The following is a 21,335-nucleotide window of genomic DNA, read 5'->3' as shown; positions in this document are numbered from 1 at the left end:
TGTACACGGATACCTTAGGCCAGACACAAGGGAACAGGGACATTAATGTCTCACCAATGCTGTAGCAATTCTCATGCTATGTGTTTGTGGCCCATTTCTGTCGGCATTGTTATTAAACAAAAACACTGATCGGTTTTCCCATTTCCTATAACAAAACAATATTTCAAATCAATTCCAATATCGCCAATAAAAATTACTCGTTCTCTTAAAAGGATTATTTAAAGCCGGCCGGAGTGACCGAGCGGTTCTAGGCGCTACAGTCTGGAACCGCGCGACCGCTAAGGTGGCAGGTTCGAATCCTGCCTCGGGCATGGGTGTGCGTGATGTCCGTAGGTTAGTTAGGTTTAAGTAGTTCTAAGTTCTTGGGGACTGATGACCTCAGAAGTTAAGTCCCATAGTGCTCAGAGCCATTTGAACCATTTTTTTATTATTATTTAAAAACAAAAAATTTCAGCACTTTTCTATACTGTAACTAAATGAAACACCTGCAGACGTCCTTATGATGCCATTTATTGTATGGCTACCAGTTTCTGCGCTTCAGTGCACCATCTTCAGGCCTAAGCGCTTAACACCATCCATATACAGGATGCATCAGTGGCCTACATAACTGGTTTACACAGACTGTAGCTGTGATGTTGTCTCTCCAACCATCAACTGTCTTCAGCACAAGCTAAGGCCTGGAGCTGGTGCACTGAAGCGCCAAAACTGGTAGCGATACAATAAATGACATCATAAGGACAGCTGTAGGTGTCCTATTTAGTTACAGTAGTGAATGGCCATAGTCCCCCAGACCTCCAGTCACAGGGACTGACACACAAAAACATCTCTAGACTTCCTTCTGGCATCCACAGCGCCAGATTTGCACCAGGTGACCAAAACTTGAACTTATTATTTTTCCAGCGTAAATCGGATCCGCATCAACGCATTAGAATATCTATCAAGTTTCGCTGGCATACGGTAATTACAGCCAACACTACATCTCTGTGAGTAGCTGCTCTTCATTTATAACCACCCAGGTCCCGAGTTCGAGTCTCGGTCGGGCACACAGTTTTAATCTCCCAGGAAGTTTCATATCAGCGCACACTCCGCTGCAGAGTGAAAATCTCATTCTGGAAACATCCCTCAGGCTGTGGCTAAGCCATGTCTCCGCTATATCCTTTCTTTCAGGAGTGCTAGTTCTGCATGGTTCGCAGGAGAGCTTCTGTAAACTTTGGAAGGTAGGAGACGAGATACTGGCAGAAGTAAAGCTGTGAGTACCGGGCGTGAGTCGTGCTTCGGTAGCTCAGTTGGTAGAGCATTTGCCCGCGTAAGGCAAAGGTCCCGAGTTCGAGTCTCGGTCGGGCACACAGTTTTAATCTGCCAGGAAGTTTCACCCAGTATATGTTTGGGACAAACATAGCACTTCACTGCCATGACATATGACGGCAGTGAAGAGCCACACGACTGCCTGGTAACAGTCACAGCCCGGCTACAGCTCTCCAAAGCGACCAGTTTTCTCTTTTAAGGCGGTGACTGATTTTTTGACCGGAGCTAATTTGAAAACATAATTATCCAGAAAAATCTGGGTTACCAGACACTAGATAAATAATTTTTTATGATCGTCGCTCTCCATCAAATACACTGAGATTCTTCTAGACAAGATGCGTTAGTACTAAAAGAAAAGCTCGTGTGGGAACTGGGGTTCTAGGGCTTTCCTGCGATCTGATAAATTCGGGCAGGGTGAAGGGAGGGGACGGGCGAAAGTGCAGCTTTACACGGAACTGTGACGGGGGTCCTGCGATGCTCGCTTCGCGGAATCCCATCCGCGTGGGAGTCTGTGTCAGGTTCCGCAAGAATCCCAGTCGCCGTTGGTATCAGGTACTTTGTAACACGTGTACGGAGGTTACCGGTTGACCAGTACAATGAGCAAGTGTGTGGTGCGTTTTGATAGACGACGAAGATTTCTTGCGCTGGTCAATGCAAAACTCTGCTTTCATTTATACATTTACATGTATGAGTATATTGCAGTAGCCACTGTACAGTAACTGGCTAAGGGTAGTTCATACCGAATTTTTTCGTCCTAATTCATTCGTGCAGTCGGCATCCACAGCTGAGTCGTCAGCGTAGACGGCTGCTATGTGAAGGATCTGGGCTCGGTAACCAGTATGGTTAAGGATTTTTCTGTTTTGGAAGAACTGGTTTCGGAGTGCACTCAGCCTATTGATGCCAAGTGAGAAGCTACTTGAAAGGATTTTAACTAACATGGTTGGTGATCTTACTTGTGATAACTTCTTCGTTTTCTCTTTTAATAAGCTTATATGACAATTTTAAAACATACCACTGAACCTATTAGATTTAACGTATTTCGTTTTTACCAACTGACTCCGCCACTTTGTTATATTTTATATCCTAAATCTTTTACGAATATTGGTACTGTAAGCTACAGGGAAAAAAATTTTAAAAACGCCACTGTATTTATTTTATGACTGGCACAGCCACACAGCTCTTATTAGAAATTTTAATTAATTATCTAAAACATTTTACCCACATCTTACATTGATCCACTCACACATTATAATTATTCCAAATGTCATCTAATTCTCCCAGTCTTTTAAATCGCGGTATTCTCCAAGCAAAATGTCGAAAATTTCGAGCAAAACGCCAATTCATACGAAGTAACGGCCACCTGGACAACGCATCCATGGGTACAGTGTAATCTAGATACATCTTTGGACACCAACAAGCAACATACAATGTCGCCTAGACAACAACGTGGTACAGCATGGCCTCTGACAAGCAACGGTCAACACTTCGCCATTTCCATGCAAACAGCGTCCCCTTGAATAACCATAACCACGACCAGCTGGCGTTCAACGTTCGCACAGCAGTTCGTATTGGTGCACTTGCATTTAAAGTTTATTTAAAGTCTAGTAATCTTACTAAAGACCTGCACTACTTACTTCAAAGCAGCACTTGATAATACAGACAACTGTATTGTTAGTTTTATGCTTCATTTGCACGTCATAAATATTTTTACACAAAATAAGATCCCATTGGTTGCAGCTGACGTAAGGTAGTAAATTGGTGGGCTCTGAAGCACTATTTAACGTGAGGCAGTATAGCCGCTAGCAGCACCCCCCCCTACCCCCCCCCCCACCCCGTTTCCATCCTGTTTCCTTTCCCCACTTACCCCGTCTTTGATTCCTTTCTCTCCCCCAAGTCCTTCTGCTTTCCCCTCCACTGCCTTCTCCACTCCTTACCACTTCCGCCTTGCCCCACCCCCTCTTTTTCTGTGTCCTCTCCCTTCATTTGCTCCCCCCCCTTTTTTGCTTTCCTCTCCTCCTCTCTTGTTTTCCCCCCTCATCTGTCCCAGTCCTCCCCCCCCCCCCCACCCCCCATATGCATTTGTACTCTATAGTGCAGTGTTTTCTGTGAGTGTTCAGTGTTGTACGTCCCCTTTTTAAGTGTTGCGAACAGAAACCAGACTGTTACCATGTTTTTTAATTGTCCATGTCTAATTACTATGTGTATTAATCAGAATCGCCCATCTTTTTTTTTTATACTTTCTTCACAATTTTTCACCATGTTCGTTTTAAGCAGTCACCGTTTTATCACCTGTTTTTATTGTTATATCTCCTCATTACGTTTTTTAACTTTACCTGTACGCTGGGGTGGGGGTGGGGGGAGGAATCTAAACACAATAAAGAAAAAAAACTAGTAGCAGTTATCGTCTTTACAACGCACAGCTGCTCAGCACGTCGCTAGCTCCAGCGAAATGCTAAAACATCAGTGTGTTTTACTTTAATCTTTCATTTTTATCCAAGACTGACTTCCCTAATTACCATTCACTTTTATAATCTTTAAAATGCAATCAGTCTGAAGACGACCTACTGTATATGCCGGAACCGGTGATTTTAAATAATTATTTTGTGACCGTGGCTGTTTTTTCGTAAGCAGTTACTTCAATGAAAACTCCCCTCCGTGGCGCACCACATGACGCCGCAAGGCAGAAGATGACGTGGCGGCTGGTACCTTCAAGGCCTCGATGAGGAGCTAGTTTTGATCTATTCGTGTACTGAGTTATGATGGGTCTGAAAAGTCCTGATCTCGTATTACTCTCATGCAAGGTACACGCTGTTGGTGGCAGCATAGTGTCTGAATTGGAAACAGGTTCTCTAAATTTACACACAGTGCTACACGAGAACTACGTCGCCTTTCTCTCAACAATCCCCGTTCAAAATTTCCCAAATATCTTTATTACACTTGAATATGTCCCACATCGGTCATACCATCCTTTTACGATCCTAGGAGCACGTGACAGCAGTCGTAATTCAGTAACCGGAGAGTAAGCAGCGGTGCCCATGATTCTGTTTGCGGCTGGTCCCGGCGGAGGTTCGAATCCTCCCTCGGGCATGGGTGTGTGTGTTTGTCCTTAGGATAATTTAGGTTAAGTAGTGTGTAAGCTTAGGGACTGATGACCTTAGCAGTTACGTCCCTTAAGATTTCACACATACACATTTTTTTGATTCTGTTAAATTATTGCTAAAAAAAAGAGCCTCTGGGGGGACAAAGATATCATGAATAGTCCAAACGGGATATGTTAATAATACCTGATTTTAACAATAGAACACAAAAGGGGGGGGGAGGAATGTTACCAAGCCATTGTAAATTTTATTACTCCGTATTTTATTCAAAGGACGTCATAATTTATATATTATACATTAGGCAATTAGAATGTCTCCAGTGGTATGTCACGTACAAAATAAGTACAAAAGTCCTGTTTTACACCCTATACTGGTGGGCAGGATCTGCGAATTGGTACCAACTGCAATCGAAAATTTTAGGTTTAGTAATCTAGGGTTGATGGCACTACTGATAACGTATTTTGTTGAAACAGGCCTTTCTTATTAGATGTCCCAACTACCCATCGGATAACACGTAGGAGTTACTGAAAATTAAGCTAGCGAACTGTGCCATATTTTGGGGGCGCTTAACAACAAACTGAACATCGAGCAAAATGAAGACTGTTTATAAACTGACTTTATTCTGATTTAGTGACAGAATGTCAAATTCAATTTATTCTATAATAAATTTCTGTTGATATTTTAAAGGTACATTACCTCAGGTAACCAGAAGATCAATTTTTAAAAAAAGTAAGCCGTGAATAAATAAGGGAGTTAAAATCCCATGTAAAAGGAAGAGAGATATTTATATAAAGGCCAGAATAAGTCAAGATGCAACATTACTTGCATACTGCAAAAAATACCTTTCTCTTTCAAGAAAAGTCATTAAAATGTGCACAAGTATGTGCCACATCCTGACAGAAATTAATAATGCTGGTAAGATTAAAACTATGTGGTATGTTGTAAAACCAAAGACAGGACAGCAAGTCAGTATACTTAGTATCATAACAAATAAACTAAATTACAATGTTGTGACAGACATTTCAAAAGTTGAAGGTACTTTTTACAAACAATTTCTAAATGTAGCAGCAAAAATAGGATTAAATGGTTCAGTTGAAGAAGCAAGAGAATATATTTAAAATATCATTCACACAAAACTTTAAGCAACTAGAAGCAACACTAACACCCTTCACGAAAATTAATAAATTAGAAAAATTCAAAAAACAAAGTCTCATATGATTTTGACAGAATATCAAACAGAATTCATAAATGTTGTTCTAATCTAATAAATAATGTCGTTAGTGCTATATTAAATGCGTAACTGACACATGTTTTTCGAGATGAATTAAAATATGCAGTTGTTAATTCTCTTCATAAGAAAGTGACAAGGTAGACTTAGATAATTATCGTCCAGTTTGCTTGTTGACAACATTCTCCAGAATCTTCAAAACAGTAACGTACTCAAGAGTAATCTCACACTCAAGAAGAAACGATTTACTTAAAATATCACAGTTTGGATTGCTGAAGGACTTCTCGACTAAGAATGCTATTTACACATTCACTCATCAAGCATTACAAGTCTTAAATAATAAAATATCGCCAGTCTGTATTTTTTGTAATCTCTCCAAGGCGCTTGACTGTGTAGACCATGTTACACTCTTTAAAAATTCGGGATTTTTGGAACTGATGGCTTTATAGATAACTGGTTTGAATCATGCTTACCAAAAGGCTGTGTTGGATGGTTCAAACAATGGTGGATGCAAACATAAGTAATCTACCTTTGTGCAGCGGAGCAGCTTAAGTCTGCATCTACATGTCTGCTCTACAACTCACACTTAAGATTTTGGCAGAGGCTTCATCGAATCACTTTCAGACTATTTCCTCTGTCATTCCATTGTTGAATAGCACATGGGAAAAACGTATTCTTAAATCAGAACAGACACAGGTAATATAAAAACTTAAAAATCAAACATATTTCGCATATTTTAATTCCATGATGTCTTACAGGAAATTTTTTGAGGTTAATCGCCAAGTCAAGCTAAGCTTTTTAAAACCAACATAAATTGTTTTTGGTTTGAACACAAGAGCGTCATGCAGAGGCCAGTTCAAAGAACTGTGGACACTAGCTACAGCTTGCCAATATATTTTTTCCTTAACTAGCTGAGTACCTGGCGTTGCCTATGTATGTATTTATTCCAGTTTTATTAATCTATCTCCTCCTCCCCCTCTCTCTCTCTGTTCATCTAATCCTTTCCCCTCTTGCTTGTCCATCTGCTCCTCCCACCTCTTTCTCTCTGTCCGTCTGCCCCTCCACACCCCCTCTCTCTTTCTCACTCTCTCTCTCTCTCTCTCCCTCTCTCTTTCTCTCTTTCTCTCTCTGTCCATCTCCCCCCCGCGTCCACCCACCTTCTCCTCTCCCTTATCCGTTCATCCCCTCTGCTCCCTCTCTTTTTCCATCTCCTATCTCCCCCTCTTTCCTTCCTCTGTCAATCTTTTCCCCCTCCTCTCTCTGTCCACCTTCTTGTATTCCCTTTCTCTTTCCATTTCCTCCTCTCTCCCCCCTCTCATTAACTATCTTCTTCTCTTTGTTTTCTCTGTTCATCTCTTTTTCCACCTCTCTCTGAACATCTCCTCATCTTCCCTTTCTCTCTCCATTTTCCCCTCCCTCTCTCTGCCCATGTCCTCCTTCCCCATCTTTTTCTCTATCTCCTCCTCTCCCCTTCCCTGTGCATCACCTTGATATCATCCCCACCCCCAACCCAATAGGGGGTTGTGGTTCTTACCCACACAGTATTTCTTTCCAGATACGAACTAATATGTGTACCAAGTTTGGTTGAAATCGATGGAGGGGTTTAGGTAGAGCCTTTTGCCTGGGGCTTCGCCCGTGCACGCACATGTCACATATTTCACACATATCTGTACATACATTTCACCTGACTCTCTGGCGAATTTCACTGTGCAGTTCCGTTTTCACGCGATTCAATGCTTATGGCGTCATAGCTCCTGAATTATACGTCGTACAACGATATAATTTTGCAGGTACATTCACTGTTATACATGAATATTTACAAAAAGGTCTGAGAATAGGTTTAAAGTTTTTTACAAGTCACTGAGTACTCTCTTTCTCAAATACTGGATTAATAAAATATGGTATTCGCTCGTCGTATGCTGCACTTCTTTTTCACACCCACCCTTTTATAGATAGGCTGTTGTTACCCCAATGGCGCTTCTTTCAAGACAGTAAGTGATTTGTGTACAAAGTCGTATATGCCCCTATAGTTTAGAGGGAGATGTGGACCTAACAACCATACATTTTTGCAATATGTGTGGATGAAATTTATCATTAATTCTATGTATCTTTTTTCAGACCGAAAGCTCTGTTCATGGAATCAGTAATAAAAATCATATTCGTAAGGATTTAGAATCACTAACTTTGGGCCAGCAGACTTTAGTTCAAGAGGAATGTAAAGGGTTTACTGGTTGCCAACTTCTATTCCATTTACAAATTTCTTAATAGAGCCGTTTGTAATTATTACAAATAAAATAACATAAGTGTGACGTAAAATATGATTATTGAACAACTTCAGTACAGTAATATGATCATTGTAAGTAAGTGTTGTAAACTGATGACGCATGGCTTCAATAAGCGTAAAAGTTATCATATGCATCTGAGTGTATTGTACATCTACACTTTTTGTGACATGTTTGTTATTGTCTCACAAATGAATATACGTTTAACATTTTTTACTAATTCTACATATATGAGGACCATTTCAGTTGGGCACTGTAGAACAGACATTGGCAAACATCTTATCTTTGTATATGTATGATGTATTCTTGTTTGGCGACATTTTCTACATCCTTGAGGATATCCTCACTATGGGTCTATTGTGTAAAAAGCACAGCTAAAATAGTCTAATCGTGTAAACAGAAAAATATGTGTGTGATTTACAGACTAACACTGCTTTAGTCTTGCTACATTTAGAAGTTGACTTTCCAGCAGTCATTCGGAAGCCCCGTGAACAGTGGAAGTCGGGCAGCGACAGGATGTGCGTTGTGTACAGGTCTCACTGAATCATCGACCATGACAGAGCGGTAAGACGCCTTTCGCCGACACGCTTCATGCTGGAGAACCGGCACTGAATGATTCATGTCCGATCGATAACGCCAACGATGAGCTGTGTGGCACGGCACGCCCGCACATCTCCGGCACCGCTGTTCCAGCGTAGCTACTGTTGTGCTGATACGATCCAGAGGCTTTTCCTTTGAGGGGAGATTTGAGTATTTACCGTAGGAGGATTTGACGGTGATAGTGGAGTTGCCTGCGTTACTGGTGTTTGTGGCGGTGGTATTCGGCGGACCTATAAGTAAAAACACACATTCGGATAGCAATGCTATCACCCGTCTGTGCTTCGAAGTGATGCTATTCATCAACATCACTGAAACAACGGAGTTGTGATTGGTGCAAGTACGGATCGCGGTGAGGGGCAGGGAGTGAAGGGTAGTGGAAACAAATAAAAATTAATTGCGCGTCGTGTAGAAAATACACTACTGGCCATTAAAATTGCTACACCAAGAAGAAATGCAGATGATAAACGGGTATTCATTGGACAAATATATTATACTAGAACTGACATGTGATTACATTTTCACGCAATTTGGGTGCATAGTTCCTGAGAAATCAGTACCCAGAACAACCACCTCTGGCCGTAATAACGGCCTTGATACGCCTGGGCATTGAGTCAAACAGAGCTTGGATGGCGTGTACAGGTACAGCTGCCCACGTAGCTTCAACACGATACTACAGTTCATCAAGAGTACTGACTGGCGTATTGTGACGAGTCAGTTGCTGAGCCACCATAGACCAGACGTTTTCAATTGGTGAGAGATCTGGAGAATGTGCTAGCCCGTACAGGGCGTGCAGCATGCGGTCGGGCATTATCCTGCTGAAATGTAGGGTTTCGCAGGGATCGAATGAAGGGTAGAGTCACGGGTCGTAACACATCTGAAATGTAACGTCCACTGTTCAAAGTGCCGTCAATGCGAACCAGAGGTGACCGAGAAGTGTAACCAATGGCACCCCATACCATCACGTCGGTTGATAGGCCAGTACGCATCCAATGTGCGTTCACCGCGATGTCGCCAAACACGGATGCGACCATCATGATGCTGTAAACAGAACCTGAATTCATCCGAAAAAATGATGTTTTGTCATTCCTGCACCCAGGTTCCTCGTTGAGTAGACCATCGCAGGCACTCCTCTCTGTGATGCAGCCATGGTCTCCGAGCTGATAGTCCGTGCTGCTGCAAACGTCGTCGAACTGTTCGTGCAGATGTTTGCTGTCTTGCAAACGTCCCTATCTGTTGACTCAGGGATCGAGACATGGCTGCACGATCCGTTACAGCCATGCAGATAAGATGCCTGTCAACTTGACTGCTAGTGATACGAGGCCGTTGGGATCCAGCACGGCGTTCCGTATTACCCTCCTGAACCCACCAGTTCCATATTCTGCTAACAGTCGTTGGATCTCGACCAACTCGAGCAGCAATGTCGCGATAGGATAAACCGCAATCGCGATAGGCTACAATCCGACCTTTATCAAAGTCTGAAACGTGATGGTACGCATTTCTCCTCCTTACACGAGGCATCACAACAACGTTTCACCAGGCAACGCCGGTCAACTGATGTTTGTGTATGAGAAATCGGTTGGAAAGTTTCCTCATGTCAGCACGTTGTAGCTGTCGGTACCGCCGCCAACTTTGTGTGAATGCTCTGAAAAGCAAATCATTTGCATATCACAGCATCTTCTTCCTGTCGGTTAAATTTCGCGTCTGTAGCACATCATCTTCGTGGCGTAACAATTTTAATGGACAGTAGTGTATATCTACATTAACTGCAGTATTCCGCTGATCATCCTACAGCGCGTGACGAAGAGTATCTCTGACACTTTCTCTTCTACCCCGTTTCTTTCACGAGTGGTGTGTGGGAATACACGACTAACGGCAAGTATCTGTATGGGCTACATTTCTCTTAGATTCACGTCATGGACATTTCGTGAGAGACACGTGTCGGAGGAAGTAATACTCTGCCCCACTCTTCTTGGAACGTTAGCTCTCGGAATTTCAGAAATAAACCTCTCCGTGACACTCGACGGCAGGAGTCTGCTGAGCATCTCTGTACTGTTCTCATGCTAATTACGCGGTATCATACTGAAATGCGTCGCTCTTCGTTGGATCTTCTTCACCTGTTCTATTAATAACTCCTGATAAGGGTCCCAGATTCACGAGAAATTCTCAAGAGTCCATCGAACAAGTGTTTTGTAAACCACTTCTGTCATGAACGGGTTAACTTTCCTTAAGATTCAAACTGCATTGATTTTCCTATAACGATTTTCCGTCGCCTTCAAACCATTCCAGCCGTTTACTGCTAGACTATTATTGATTTAAGCCCACTAAGGAGGGCTTATGACTAGTTCTTCTTCAATGTTGCCTTCCGCTCCCAATATCTCTTGAGCCCTTCTGATAATTTCTCCTTCCTCTTCTGTGAAACTAGCTTCCGACGTTTAGGGGCTCTAGGTGGTGGAGTCAACGACTCTACCGTAGCACAAAATTCTGAATGATCTTCTGCCTCAAGATCAGAGATCCCAGCCGAATCTAAGTCCTTTAGTACTTCATTAAGCCACAGACTTCCAGGCTTGTAGCTTTTAACCAATGAGAAGATCTTCTTGGTAAGCGTATTGTTGTTCACTAATTGTAGGTTCCCATAGAACTTGAGCCTCCTGCGTCGCATACTGGCGTTGCCTGATTCTAACTGTTGATACAGTTCAGCATTAGACTTCAGTCGGTAGGTTCCATCTGGGAGCAACCTCGGGCCATGAATTTTTCTGAGAATACTTCGGCTTTCTTCCGATCATCCTTCGTGCCTTTTTCTGTTCATCGAGAGGGTTCAAAATGGTTCAAATGGCTCTAAGCACTATGAGACTTAACATCTGAGGTCATCAGTCCCTAACTAACCTAAGGACATCACACACATCCATGCCCGAGGCAGGATTCCAACCTGCGACCGTAGCAGCAGCGCGGTTCCGGACTGAAGCGCCTAGAACCGCTCGGCCACAGCGGCCGGCCATCAAGAGGGTCTTTGCGACATACAGAAACTGTGGTCTGACAGCAGTTCTGAAATGACAGACCTTAGCATTCTTCGAAATGCACTTTTTGTTGTACAGATTGTGGGACAGATGGTATGCTGCGTTGAGTTTCTTACGCCTTTCTAAGATGGAGGTGCCGTCTCATACCATTGGGGTGGACCCATTCACCAAGATAAGGGAAGCGATTGACTCTCCCAATCGTTCCATGCATAGTCGTCAAAGGGTTGTTACTAGAGCGCCGGTTCTCAAAGTATTTGGTCTTGTCATACGATATTTGTAAGTCTGACTTCACCGCTATCTCATGCAGGGCTTGGACAGCAATGACAGCATCCTTAGAGTTGTTGGTTAAGATTGCAATGTCATCTGCGAAAGCAAGGCACCTTACCTCGATTCTTTGGCTCCCGGCTCCAATGGTAACTGGTTTGATTCCTAGATTCCTCTGCGTACATTCCCAGGTTTTGATGACTTTATCAAGTACCAGATTAGACAGAATGGGTGATAGACCATCACCCTGTCGTACTCCCGTTCTGATGTTGAAACTCCTAGATAGTTCTCCTCTGAACGTCACCTTAGAGGTATCCATGAGAGTCTGTTTAATGAGGGTGTGTGTGTTGTCATCCACACCTCGTTCTTGGAGTACTAAAAAGAGTTTTTGGCGGTCGATGGAATCATAAGCTTTCGTAAAGTCGTCGAAATCCACGGTGATGTTCGTACTCCTTTTTTGTTTTAGTTGTAGAATGGTTTTCACACTGAAGATCTTCTCGGTACAGGACCTTCAACCTCGAAATCCTCCTTGATATTCACTTACTGGTTGATCACATTGTTTTTCTACATTGTCCAGTAAAAACTTGGAGAGCACTTTGTATCCTATTGGCAACAGAGAAATCCCCCGGTAGTTGCTGACATCGCTGCGATCGCCTTTCTTATGTAAAGGGTGTATGATATCTGATTTCCATTCATCAGGGATCCTGACATCTTCTAGATATTTTTAAGCTTGTTACTTTTTCCAGTGAATTTTCAGCAACAGCGTAATCGAATAGTAATGGATCTTCGCCTATTTACACACAATATATTACCGAGGAATTTCATTTTTGATGACTAAAATACGACTATCTGTTGGCTTTATTTTTAATTGATTATACTGACAGGTGCCAGCATTATGGATCTAAAATATGTCTACGTCTATTGTACATCTACATATATATGTGATTTCAGTTCACACTAATGTGTTCGGTGGAGATTGCACAGAACACATTTCAGACTTTTTATCTCCCATTTCACTCTCGAATAGCACGCGAGAAATATGAACATCTAAGTATTTCCGTTCGAGCTCTGATTTCTCTTATTTTATAACGATAATAATTTCTGCCGATGTAGGAGGGAGTCAACAAAATTACACTGTAGGAAATACTGCAACCAGACACAAGTTTTCTTGAAATGTTTTTATTATGCCATTACTAGTTCTGGGCCTGAGCCCATTGTCAGATGGGAACGTTGCAACTTCTTGCAAGTTCTACATTTGTGTCTTCCTGAAAAGCCCTCCTGTACATATTAAACGACAGTCCATACTGATCAATGACCGGAAAGAAAAACAAGCCATCTTGATTTTAGTTTAAGTCATTGATCAGTATGGATTGTGAAAGACAATCAAACCTCTGTCCTTGAACATGTAAAGGGGGTTATTTTCAGTAAGACACAAATGTAGAACTTGCAAGAAGTCAGCGCTGCCATCTGACGATGGGCTCAGCTCAAAACTAGTAATGCTACAATAAAATCGTTTCAAGAAAGCTTTGGGTGGTTGCAGTATTTCCTACAGTGTAATTTACGAAAAAAGCGCGTTGCTCTCCAACCAAAATGGAAAAAATAGAGTCAACAAAATATATAGATATGAGGAGCAAATTGTTGAAATTTCGTGAAAAGATTTCGCCACAACGTAAAACGTCATGTAACAGTATGGATGATGTAATATCAAACTTAGATCTGAATCTGATAATCGTCACGGGTTAAGTTATGTAAATCGACCTTCGAAAATTCTATCATTGGCGGCAACGTTATTAGAAAATCTGGGCTAAAAAGACAAAATATTTTCGTTATTATATTTTGTAAATGACTTCATGAAAAAGTGAAGAATAATTTATGATACTATTATTTTCTTTTATTGCCATTTACTGAGGTAGCTACGGCCCACAGCTTGGAAGACGATTGGTTTGGTAATTCTTATTCGACCGCGAAAGAAATACTGTCGGTCTTCGTAAAATTAAAATAGATAACAGATATGCTTACTGAATTATGATTACGCTCAGAATGCCGCTCAAAAAGATCTTAAACCAAACGAAAAGCTTCCGTGCTTAAATAATTCGCCTTGACTAAACATAAACATTTTTACTGTGACTTTCAATGAAAAGCATTTCAAAATTATGTAGTCTATATTTTTGATATTCTTTCATGTGGAAAAGTTAAACACACAAACTCACGTTAGCAACCCTGACAGTCTCGCTGTAGTCAGCAACAGTAAAAATCTTGTTTCATGTCGGTACACGCATATGTAATCTATTGATAATACTAGTAGGATCTTTGTACGTTCTTTTCATCTTGTTTCACCATAGAGTATATACATCACAGCATTTCACAAATACTGACACAAAATAAAATTAAATATTATTCCATTTATGCGTATTATACTCGGTCACATAATATGTATTGTTTATGAAACGAGGGGAAATATTTTCGTACGTCCTACTGTGACGCAACAGCCTTTGTTCTAATAACTACCGCCCCAACTCACTTAAAATGTCCTTGATACGTTATTCCCTACTTTGTGATTATACAAAACGAGCTGCATTGCTTTGAAGTCCTCTGTTAATCCCAGTTCCACCCAGCAGTACTTCACGATACAACTAACAAGCATAGTAATTTTGTTGCACCTTCTGGCCTCTGTGTTCTGTCAAAAAAGCGCACTCTTTAATTAGTCTTTCCCACAATTTTTTTCTGTGTGATGGTTTCAGTTTAAACTGTTCGTAACAGTAATCGATGACATTCACATTTCTGATGTTTGTCAGTTAGTCGTAGTTTAACGGATTTCTTTTTGGTACTCACATGGAGTATCTCAGACTTTCTGTTGTTTGAGATCAATTTCCATCCTTTGCACCATCCAGAAATTTTGTGCAAACTATTTTGCAACTCGTTTTGATCTTCTGATGACTTTACTAGACGGTAAACAACACAGCCATCTGCTAACAGTCCAAACTTGCCTCCTAAATCGTGTATGTGGCTTAAGAACCACAGAGGGCCTACAATAGTTCCTTGGAGAGCTCCAGATACAACTTCGGTTTGACTAGACGACTTCCCGCCAGTTAATAACTATTGTTCGAAAAGCTTCTTCACCAACAGACACAGCTTTTTGCAGCTTACTTTGTGAGAAGCTACTAATCCAGATCCGAATGAATAAATTGCTCCTTATAGGCAAATAGAGTTGGTTGTTGCAACCGTAACTGAAATTTTCTGCAACTTTTCTCGTCAATTTCTATCCTCCCTCTCCTCAGTTCAACATGATGATCACTCGAAATCGAATGTAAATTGCAGAACTGTTCCATACCTTCATACATGTTTTGGGCTATTGGTATACCGCAAACGCATCGATTCAACACACTGTCGGTGAAACCTCTTCAACACCTCCAACACACTCTACAGTCGTTCCATACTCCACACCAATACTTAACAGAGCGACGAACCGCGAAGAAACTGTCCTTGGTGAATTTATCGAACTCCGCGGGTTTCATGGTTTCTTTCAGTTTTTCCATGTCCTGGAAGTACAAATGACACGCCTCAGCATAAGCAAAGTGTACATTTGCATGGAATATTGGCAGCATACCTCTCACACATTCTGTGTGGAACTCTCAATTCCCCATACGCTCTGCCTGGATGAAATGCTGTGCCACGATGACACGCTGAATGTATTGTATCCATCACTGGGAAGTTTTACCTCTTTGCTTAACATCATCCATTGTGCTGACAAATTTATTTTTCAGCTTTTCGATCACTTGATCTTTTTCCAAATTGCCGAAAGATGCACCGCTCCACTCATATCAGAAATATAGCCTTTAATATGTTGCTTCTCCTCCTCCATGACTGCTGTTTCCTCCAGTATTGTGATGGAAAGAGCAGACATGACTGCAGAATGAGCTTGAACTGTCCTCGTGTATGTACGACCAGAACGTATATGGAGAACAGAAGCTGCGGCATATACAGTCTCCAAAAGTTGAGTGAGTCCACTGTCTCTCATTAAGAATCGTATTGCTCCTAGAAAAGACATTATCAAGTGAAAGCCTCCTAATCGAATAACTACATTAGTAAATAGCTCCTTCCCTCCATTAACCTCCACTGCAACTGTATCTTTAGTTTCCATGTAGAGTGATCAAACATCACGATACATTTTTGCTGTGTGGTCTTCTTACTTTCCGTGATCGCATACGTTAAAGCAGTTAAAACAGTACTATGATCCATGGGCGGGTTGCTAATGTATGAAAGCGCTAATAAATTTGATTGCGTGTAACGTTCTCTAGTTGTGATTTTCTCCATAAAACCTTGCCATGCAGGAACAGAAAGTTGTAAAAACTTTCCGATCATCTGAGTAAATCGTGATTGGTAGGCACTGTTGCTTTAGTGAATTATTGTTCTACAAAAATTATGGCCAGGTCCTGAAGAAAGTGCCATCACTCCTGTCTCTAGGCTGGTCGTAGGTTGTGTTCCAAAAATGAACAGCATAGAGACAGAAGTGATGAGACTTTCTGCAGGACCTGCCCATCATTTTTCTGGATTATGCTCAAGCACGTACAGTGCAAGCTGTTACTGATTTGTTTGACTGATGGGGCTGCTAAGTGCCATACCACCTACTGCACTCCCCTGACTTAAGCCCTCGTAAGTTCAACTCGATTTCTAAACTGAAGGAAACACTTCACGGCATTCGCTTCAGAATGCTACAAATTCGTTGCGCAATAGACCGCGCCGCTCGAACTGTCAACACAACTGGCATTGCTGAGAGTATCCTACAACTTCCACATCGCTGGCAACGGGTTATATACAATGCTGGTGACTACTTTGAAGGTCAGTAAAACTTTGAAACACTTATCTATTTTATACGAGCCGCAAATAAATAGTTGCCACTATTAAAGTTGCGACCCTCGTATATTCATCTATAGTATCAATTGAAACTACAACCAAGAGGATAGGTTCACATAACCTAATTTTCTGGAATTTTCTTCAGTTTCATTACACAGATGTCCGGCATAATTAACAATACATTGTAAAATTATTATCTCATTATGTTCTGGTTGTGTGAGTGTTTCGGAGAGACAGAGAGTGAGTGGAGGACATATGTAGACAGAGAATTTGACATTTTATTAAAACTATGCAAATGTGAGCGTGAGGAAGTTGTTGTGCAATAGGTGAATTTGTGACGCATGTCCGAGTGAGCTTGATTTTGTAAAGGGCGGCTAGAAGGGGCGTTGATTATTAAATTTATTAGTTATTTATGTTGCGGAAAGGAATCGTATTTTGTTTTCATTAAATTTTATCTAGTCTCGGAATTGCGAGATTTCTAGTCCAAATTACGTGTGATAATTCGATTGGCTGACATTAGAAATACCGCTGGTATAAAAGTGCTCGAGATGATCTGACTGGCTTCTTAATATACTAGTCAGTAGGAATTCAAGTTTCCCGCGCGCTTGAATAGGGCTTGATGCCTCAGATCTATGAGTCGAGATAGTCGCTTGTGAGCTGTCTTCTGGTAAACACGTACGTTAAACCGTTCTGATAAAATTTGTACAAAAATGAAGAAATCGGCGCTTTTGATAGGTGTTCGTGTAGTTTATGAAAACGACTACAGTGCTGAGTATTTTGAGAGTAGTTTGAGCTTTGTGAGTGATTTATTTTAGGAAATTTCGCGTGTGAACGTTTCAAGTCGTACATAAACGCCAGTGTTTCGTGCAAATTACGAGACCTTATGGCGAGCACTTCTTAACAGGAAGGTTCTTGAACTACTGAATGTGTTAACTCGCAAGTGGTCGTGGGACAGTATCAGTTTAGGACGTTTAGAATATCGGGACGGGCTAAATATCTTCTGGCTGCTTTTGGATGTGAACTTGTTACAGAGACAGACAGTAACATTTAATAATTAGTGTCGCGATATTAAATACGAACTTGGTATCCATTATCCTTGTTTTAGAGACAGTAAACCAAATAAAAAGACGTTTTTGACATTTTTTCCAACGAATCATGTAATAATCCTGAACACATGATAGTTTAACTAAGTTTCAGCTACTGCCCACGGACTGGAGTCATGTAGCCTTTGGGTGAAAGGTATTTAGTCGAATTTTTGTCAACGCTGCTTTTGTCGGCTAAATCGGTATCTACCATCGCAGAGTGAAGGGGCAGACAACCTGAAGTCTATCCAGGTAGTGGACAGATTGTTTAAAGGATAGTGGAAGGTGCGACGGGTCGGTAAATGAAAAAAGAAGTGCGGTTGCAGCGTTCTCACGAATGTGCATATACAAATGTTGGTTAAAAAATGTGATTGCAAATTTTGGCTTTCACTTAAGTCTCAGTGGATGATTTCCACACTTGGTGCATTAGTACACTGTTCCACAACCCCGCATTAGTTACAGTTTTTGAATTAATTGTTCACTCAGACATGAGTACAGTTTATGCTAGGGAACAAAAATTAGGCGATTATTATAGCAAAATCAGTTTTTCACGACACATTTCAATCACCATTTATTGGCGTTGTCCTTTTCTTTCACACAACGAAATTAGCACTGGTGAGACGGTTTACAGTTTTACTTTAATAATAATTTGACTCGGAGCCCGCAATACCAGTAATGTAGACTGCTATAAACGAAAATTACTCAATCAATTCGAACAGAACCACAAGTCCCACAGTCCTCTTTGTTCTAACAATTTTGGCGCGAAATCACAGTTCGCCACATGTTCACTTACGACGATGTATACCTCCTAAATTGTACTCACACAAATAATCGTAGCGCTTCCAGTTCACCAAATATATGCTTGCACACTTGCACTATTAAATAATACTCTTTGTCGAAATAAATCGGAGCGAAAAAGAATTCTCAAAAGACCACATGGGCCGCCCTCAAGTGGGGCTTGCTCGCCACCCACCCTCCAAAACGACTAACCAACAACTGAGCCCTGGCCAAGATGGCCACTCGCTTATATAGGCTCGGACGTCAACCCCCGTGGTGATGCAAGTACCAATATCACCAGTTAAGCTTACAAATTTTTACACGTACATCCCTCGACAGAAATAAATACACCACCGGAACCGCACTAAAAAGTACATCGTATGTACTACGTTACATTAATTTCTAGGATTATTCTATCGCCCGTAAATCAAGTTTTAGTTTTTGCAAAATTTCGCCACTTAGCGCAAATTTGTTTGTTGACATCTGTGCTGCAAAATTTGAACATAGAACTGCATATCTCACCGTTTTTAGACATGATCTATATCGATCTACACAATGTGCTGCTCAAAATCTTCATATCTATAATAATTAATTAATTATGGGCGATAAATGTTAATAATAATTTGTAAACAATGAAAACTACTGCAAGTTAAGTGTATAGTATAACTTAAATAGTTTAAAATACGTGTGATGCCACCTAAAATATTATATAGTCCCGTTCTTTACGTCATAAATTTTCTATTGAATTTTATAAACAATTTTCCCTCAAACTTCGTTTATTGCTCTTTACGGGCTTAATTATTTACGAATCTTAACATATGACTACGGCACTCGATCCGCTAGGACGAAACGTTTTTCATGAGTGCTCGCTCATCCCTGTAAGTTGTTAATTACTATTTTTATTAATTTCTCAGTATTCGTGATATTAACCGATTTTGAGGTTACTATAACTTTTGCGTCTCGTGACTTGAAATAAAGACCGATCTTTCAGAAGCTGCACATTGCTGACCACAATCCACTGCCGCATCGCTCTTCACCCTAAGTTACATAGTTTTTGCGTAATGCGCTAAAAACCAAACAAAGCTCCAAGCTGTGGGGCGTGGCCGCCTGGCGGCAGAGACATCCCAACGACCGTTGCAAATCTTGCGCGGGCGCACCACGCGCTTCCGCGAATCGCGCACCATGTCGCGCGCTCGCTCTCCACAAAGCAATCCTTGCATACTAGACCTATTCATCTAGTAACGGGGGTTTGTACCGTCACAAAGGGTAGTCTGCCCCACCATCCTCTGGGTGTATACCACTCATTCTTTTATAATGATTTTGTTTATAAAATCAGAATTATTTCATAGTTCAATGTTTAACCGTGCGTTTACTTGAATATTGATGAACTGCAGCAATTTAACTAAGGGTCGTCTTTGCCTGACCTACAAAATTACTTTTATGCATGCAACTAAAAAGGAGAGGAGGAAGCTTTCAATTGTATGTTCTCACAAATATCTCAATAATTCTGAAGGACAGTCGTCTACCCCAAATACCTTACTGTGACGTAGGCCTCTCAGTTCTCTCAGATACTTTTCTCAGTATCATAGTTCCAGTCTTATCCACATTTCATAATATTGTATTCTATTTTATTTTCTTATCTTCCTGCATTTTTTTCAGTTTTAATCTTCAGTTCATAATTAATGAATTACGGCTAGAGTCCACGTCTCCTGCTGCAAATGTTTTGAAGTTCAAAATCTGGTCTCGGAATCTATGTCTTACCATTACACAATTATCTGAAACCATCAGTGTCTCTGGGTGTCTTGCACATACTCAACCTTACTTCATATTTCTTAAATCAAATATCAACAACGACAATACGTATGGTTTGCAAAAGGCTACCAAGAATTTCTTCTCATTCCTCTCCCCTGTTCCACGTACTGTTCATTATTTTTCCTTCTCTTCCTTTTCCTATAACATCCACGATATATATATTTTTTTATTACGAGTGGAATATGAACGTGTGGATAATATTCATTCAATTATGTAATTATTTCATAAAAAGATGATAATTATGTAAAACAGAGACAATATTTATCTCACATTCTTTGTTAATCTATGTCTTTCTTTTCTTTTGTTTTGTACCCTTTTGTCGTCTTCTTCTGATGTACATCGCCGACGCAAGACGCGAATCGATTTGAGGTCTGTTAAATGAAAAATATTTAATGTAAAATTATTGTACTTTTATGTTCATTTGCTGGTAAAAAACAAATAGAGCCAAATGCGTTAAAACTATTTATGATTAATTATTGAAAATTCACTTCCTCTTTTAATCATAATTTTGTATTAATTGTTCTATCATAGCTGCAAGAAGCTCAGCCATTTTAGTTGCGATTATATAGAAACTTCGTCTGTACTTCTAGTTGAAAATATCATGGGTTTGTGTTAAACTAATTTTCAAAACAATTTAATATTTTTTATTGGTGGCATCAATTTATATGACTGAATAGTTATTGGGAAAAGGAAATCTTAATTAAAAAAGAAATCCTCTATCTTTTGTTGGCCGCCATCTTAACTTTTATTACAGCGGCAAATTTAAATTACCTGAAACTGCAAACAATATTACGACGTGTAAGAAATAAATTTGCACCGGTGGTACTGAATTCTATTTATAAAAGAAAATTAATCGAATCAGAGTGCATTTTCTAAGAACAGTGCTGATAGTATTTATTGTTGAACAAGATTTCATTGCTGATATATGAGGCCAAAATTAAACTATGGACGAATCACAGAGAAAAATATTTTTTGGTAGCATACGTCAGTGTTGTGTTCGGGTGGTATTCTGCTGTTCC

General features: G+C 40.7%; 1 non-coding gene across 1 annotated transcript; it reads left to right on the top strand.

Moving 5' to 3' along the window:
* The first annotated feature begins 1,270 nt into the window (after positions 1–1,270).
* Positions 1,271–1,345, top strand: Trnat-cgu (transfer RNA threonine (anticodon CGU)). Its single transcript has one exon. It is a non-coding gene; the product is annotated as a tRNA-Thr (tRNA).
* The last annotated feature ends 19,990 nt before the right edge of the window (positions 1,346–21,335 follow it).

The sequence above is a fragment of the Schistocerca serialis genome, chromosome 1 (genome assembly GCF_023864345.2).
Source record: "Schistocerca serialis cubense isolate TAMUIC-IGC-003099 chromosome 1, iqSchSeri2.2, whole genome shotgun sequence".
Lineage (NCBI taxonomy): Eukaryota > Metazoa > Arthropoda > Insecta > Orthoptera > Acrididae > Schistocerca > Schistocerca serialis.
This window is presented reverse-complemented; position numbering and strand designations above follow the sequence as displayed.